A 6,000-nucleotide genomic window follows, 5' to 3' on the forward strand; every position below is an offset into this window, starting at 1 on the left:
AAACTGGGACTCAAATCAACAGTGTGGACCAGAAGGAAGAAAGAAACATCCAGTCAGAAGAGAATGAAGAAACAAGAATTCAAAAAAATGAGGAGAGGCTTAGGAACCTCCAGGACATCTTTAAATGTTCCAACATGTGAATTATAGGGGTACCAGAAGGGGAAGAGGAAGAGCAACAAGTGGAAAAGTTATTTGAACAAATAATGAAGGAGAACCCCCCTAATCTGGCAAAGGAAATAAACTTCCAGGAAGTCCAGCAAGCTCAGAGAGTCTCAAAGAAGTTGGACCCAAGGAGGAACACACCAAGACACATCATAATTACATTAGCCAAGATTAAAATGAAGGAGAGAATCCTAGAAGCAGCAAGAGATAAGGAGACAGTAACCTACAAAGGAGTTCCCAAAAAACTCAGTTGATTTCTTAAAAGAGAACTTACAGGTAAGAAGGGGCTGGAAAGAAGTATTCCAAGTCATGAAAGGTAAGGACCTACATTCAAGACTGTTCTATCCAGCAAAGCTTTCATTTAGAATGAAAGGGCAGATAAAGTGCTTCTCAGAAAAGTTCAAGTTAAAGGAGTTCATCATCACCAAGCCCTTATTATATGATATGTTAAAGGGGCTTATCTAAGAAAAAGAAGATCAAAAACATGTACAGTAAAGTGACAGCAAACTCACAATTATTAACAACCACACCAAAACCAAAACAAAAACAAACTAAGCAAACAACTAGAACAAGAACAGAACCGCAGAAATGGAGATCACATGGAGGGTTAGCAACAAGGGAGTGGGAGGGGGAGAGAGGGGGGAAAGTACAGAAAATAAGTAGCATAGATGGTAGGTAGAAAATAGACAGGGGGAGGGTAAGAATAGTATGGGAAGTGTAGAAGCCAAAGAACTTATATGTATGACCCATGGACATGAACTAAAGGGGGTGAATGTGGGTGGGAGAGGGTTGCAGGGCAGAGAGGAGTGAAGGCGGGAAAATGGGACAACTGTAATAGCATAATCAATAAAATGTATTTTAAAAAATGGAAAAAAGTTTAACTGAAGGGAAGGAAAGTCTGTATTTAGAGAGAAGAAAATAATTTAGGGAGCTTTTTTGTATTAATGACTGGGCCATTTATATGCATATACTGAGGTTAAATTAAGAGTGTTGAGTGGAACAAATTTTCTGAGACTTAATGATGGATTTAGCACATAGATGGAGGAGTTACCTTATTTTTGTCTGGAGGGAAAAACCTATAGAAAGATGGAGATGCAGATAAAATTTGACTTGGAGGTGAAGAAATTTCTGCTTACTGACCTTATTTTCTGTAAAGCAGGAGAAAGACCTCTTCTTTTTAAGATGTTGGTTGTAGTAGAAATTTTGGAGGTCTGTGGTTGCTAAACAAAATGTTCAATTATTGAGTTTCAATCTGAACTTTAGAGGTTTAGGAAGTTGTGGCTCTGAGTTTACCCCATACTCTTATTTCAGTAAGAAAGCTCTATTTTTATCAGTTTTACATGTTTTGTATCTGTGTTACTTTTGTTTTTAAGAAAATAATTTCCTGGCAAGTTAAAGATTTAAAAGCGACTTATGAAGAAAGAATGCTTTCACAGAGTGATAAGTGTGAACAGATGCTGGAAAAAAAATATGTAAGAGTTCAATAGCAGTTCACATCAGGGGAAAAGTTTTGAAGGAATGGCAAGGAGGCAGGAGAGAACATGATATACTCACTGCACTATTGGAAATAGTTTTTTTAAACTTCACTTTCCAATTTGTTATCAGTGCATAGAAATACAATTGATTTTTATATATTGACCTCATATACAGTAACCTTTCAGTTTAGATTCAATGTTTTCTAATAGTTGGTTTGTAGATTCTTTTGGGATCTTTTGCATAAACAATCATCTGTAAATAATGGCTGTTTTATTTTTCTTTTCTACTTGTGATACCTTAAAAATTATTTTTTATGTTATAGTACTATATAGCACAGGCCAGTCCAATGTTGAATATAAATGATAACTTTCTGTTTTTAAGGTCACTTAATATGATGTTGGCTTTAATTTGTGGATATATGTTATCAATATAGGACATTTCCTTGTATTTCTAGTGTGCTGGGTGTTTTTGTCATACATGGGAGTAGTATTTTGTCATTCTCTTTCTCCACTGACTGAAATGATCATAGTGTTTTTCTCTTCCTACTTTTAATAGAGAATTACCAATGTTGTTTCTGGAACAAATCCTACTTGGTCATGATGTATTTTATATATGTATGTGTGTATAAGATCAGATTTCTTTATTAATAAATAAGGGGCCCAATGAAGTAATAAAGTTGTATTCCAGGAACTGAGAGAATTTCTTTGTCATCTACATTTGAAGAATGGATGGAATTGTGATACCTACAGGGTATGGGGAAGACAACGACCAGAGTATCAAAGCAGCAAAATGCTCAAAGGGAGAGTAAATACATTTGTAGGGACCAGTAGGGAAACGAGCCTTGTGGGTACAAAGGGCTTCTGATAGGAGAAAATTAAAAATAATATTGCCAGGGTAAGCTAGAGGTAGGTTATCATATACTATATACTGTCTGAGACTATACAAGTTTAGAGATGATCCTTAAGATATTAAATCACTGTATATTTCTGAGGAGCAAATGGCCAATTTGAAGACCGTTTTGCAAAGAATGTGTACTGGGATGTAAGGTTCAAAGACGATTTGATAATTTCTGGCTTGAAAAACTGACTAAATGGCTGGTCCTTGGAAGTAGGAGTTTGGGAGAGTCTGTGAGAAATGTTCCTAGTGAGAAGTTAAAAAAGAACAGATTTTGTTGAGGATTTTAGCAAAAAAACAAACAAACAAAAAAACGACAAAAAGGAACAGAGGATCGCTCTAATATTGGTGCCTGACAGTTGTCCTGGTCTTTTACCAAATACCACGGATGCTAAAATGCTTAAAGCTGACAATGTTATATTTTTTCAAAATTAAAGTGCAATTATGGTTTCAAAGTCAGAAAATATAGTATTATATGTCAGTACACTTCAGGTTACAATATCAGTTGTTTGAGGAATTTTATTTCCACAAGCTATAATTTTTTTTTTTTTACTTTTTGAGAGATAACTGTCTATGAGAACATTGAACAAAAAGTCAAAAGAGTTGTGTGTTTTCTTGCCCCCATTCCACTTCAAGTTACACAGTTTCTGGTGTTTTTAATTCTAGAGGTTCCACTGTATTGTTTCATACCCTGCTTTTGGTTCCTATTGGTGTAGACCTATTAAAAATTTTAAACGTTCCTCTTACACTGTTTTGTATAAAACACCAAGATAAGTTGAGATGAACACAAAAAGAGCTAAAGAAATTCTATTATTTCTTACAGTCATATTCTTAGTAACAATATTGGCCTATAGTGTTAGATAAAATAAATAATTAGATTCCCCATTATGAACTCAATTTTTTTTTTGAAATTCTTTTTTAAGATTTTATTCATTTATTTTCAGAGAGGGAAGGGAGGGAGAAAGAGAGAGAGAAACATCAATGTGTGGTTGCTGGGGGTCGTGGCCTGCAACCCAGGCATGTGCCCTGACTGGGAATCAAACCTGCAACACTTTGGTTCGCAGCCCGCACTCAATCCACTGAGCCATGCCAGCCAGGGCTATGAACTCAAATTTTTAACATAAAAATCAAATTGCTCTAGGAAGATGGAGTAGACAGATAGACTTTTCCCTATGTCCCACTAATACATCTAAAATTCCTGTGTGATATTGATAGAGAACAAACATAAGGAGTCTCTGAAGAGTGGAGAGAGGAAGATAGGCCAGATAGGAACCTCAAGACAGGAGAAATACTATGGTGATTCTCTTTGTCTCACATATCCCAAACTTGCAGCTGAAGAAGGTGGGAGGCCAGAGATACCAATAGACACAGACATACATACAAAATTAGAAAGCTCTAACAAGAGCCAGATTTCTTTTTTTTAAAAATATATTTTATTGATTATGCTATTACAGTTGTGCCATTTTCTCCCCTTTATTTCCCTCCCACCCACATTCCCCCCCCCTTTAGTTCATGTCCATGGGTCATACATATAAGTTCTTTGGCTTCTATATTTCCTATACTATTCTTGTCCTCCCCCTGTCTATTTTCTACCTACCATCTATGCTACTTATTCTCTGTACCTTCCCCCCTCTCTCCCCCTCCTACTCCCCTGTTGGTAACTCTCCATGTGATCTCCATTTCTGTGGTTCTGTTCCTGTTCTAGTTGTTTGCTTAGTTTGCCTTCTTTTTTAAGGTTCATTTGTTAATAATTGTGAATTTGCTGTCATTTTACCATTCATATTTTTTATCTTCTTTTTCTTAGATAAGTTCCTTTAACATTTCATATAATAAGGGCTTGGTGATGATGAACTCCTTTAACTTAACCTTATCTGAGAAGCACTTTATCTGCCCTTCCATTCTAAATGATAGCTTTGCTGGATAGAGCAATGTGGCATGTAGGTCCTTGCTTTTCATGACTTTGAATACTTTTGAGTATTTCTATTTTGAGAAATCAGCTGACAGTCTGATGGGAACTCCTTTGTAGGTAACTGTCTCCTTTTCTCTTGCTGCCTTTAAGATTCTCTCCTTATCTTTATTCTTGGCTTATGTAATTATAATGTGTCTTGGTGTGTTCCTCCTTGGGTCCAACTTCTTTGGGACACTCTGAGCTTCCTGGACTTCCTAGAAGTCTATTTCCTTTGCAAGATTGGGAAAGTTCTCCTTCATTATTTGTTCAAAAAGTTTTCAATTTCTTGGTCTCAATCTTCTCCTTGTGGCACCCCTGTGATTTGGATGTTGGAACGATAAAGTTGTCCCAGAGTTTCCTAAGCCTCTCCTCATTTTTTTGAATGCTTGTTTCTTCATTCTGTTCTTACTGAATGTTTGTTTCTTCCTTCTGGTCCACACCGTTGATGTCAGTCTTGGTTTCCTTCCTGTCACTGTTGGTTTCCTGTGCATTTTCTTTTATTTCTGTTAGCATAGCCTTCATTTTTTAATCTAATTTGCAACCATACTCAACTATTTCTGTGAGCATTCTGGTTATCAGTGTTTTGAACTGTGCATCTGATAAGTTGGCTATCTCTTTGTTGCTTAGTTGTATTTTTTCTGGAGCTTTGATCTGTTCTTTCATTTGGGCCTTTTTTTTTTTTTTTTGCTTGGTATGCCTTTTATATAGTAAGGGGCAGAGCCATAGGTGTTCACCAGGGCAGGGCCACCTGCGTCACTGTGTTGTGACGCCGTATGTGGGGGAAGGGTCTGAGAGGGAATAGTGCCACCTACTCAGCTCTTCAGTTTTCAGTCACTTCCCCTGCTATCCACAATCAAACTGGGCCCTTCTCATGCTGATTCCTGGGTGGGTGGATTTGTGTACATTCCAGGACCCCTTTGGTCTCTCCAATGAACTCTCCTGTGAGTGCGGGAGTTTCTCCTGCTGCTGCCTCAGTCCCCACAGGTGTTATCAATCAGAGGCTTGCGGCTTTAATTCCCAGCCCTGGAACCCTGGGCTGCATGGTTTATCTCACTCCCCAGTTGTTCCTCCCAGTTTATTTGCATGTGAATGTGGGACCACCATGTTCACCAGCCACTGCCTTGCCAGACCTGGTCCTCTAGCCATTGGCTTGCCGCAAGTCCTCTCTGCCTGGCTGGTGATCTCTGCCTCTCCTACCTGTCTGGATGAATGTTTCTTCTTTAACTCCTCGGTTGTCAGACTTCCATGCAGTTGAGTTTTCTGTAAGTTCTGTTTTTTGTTTTTTGTTTTAATTTGTTGTTGCCTTTCTTTTGTTTGTGTGAGGAGGCACAGTGTGTCTATCTATGCGTCCATCTTGGCCAGAAGTCCAGAGCCAGGTTTCTTTAGGCAAAGGACCATGAAAGGGGTTCTCTAGTAAGACAAAAAACCTTAGAGGATATTCATTCTACTCTAGCCAAACAACATGGAAAATGTTGGTCCGTACATACACCAAGAAAAGCAGAGTGGGAAGCCAAGACTTC

The sequence above is a fragment of the Phyllostomus hastatus genome, unplaced genomic scaffold (genome assembly GCF_019186645.2).
Source record: "Phyllostomus hastatus isolate PE091 unplaced genomic scaffold, TTU_PhHast_1.1 phas_contig_81, whole genome shotgun sequence".
Classification (NCBI taxonomy): domain Eukaryota; kingdom Metazoa; phylum Chordata; class Mammalia; order Chiroptera; family Phyllostomidae; genus Phyllostomus; species Phyllostomus hastatus.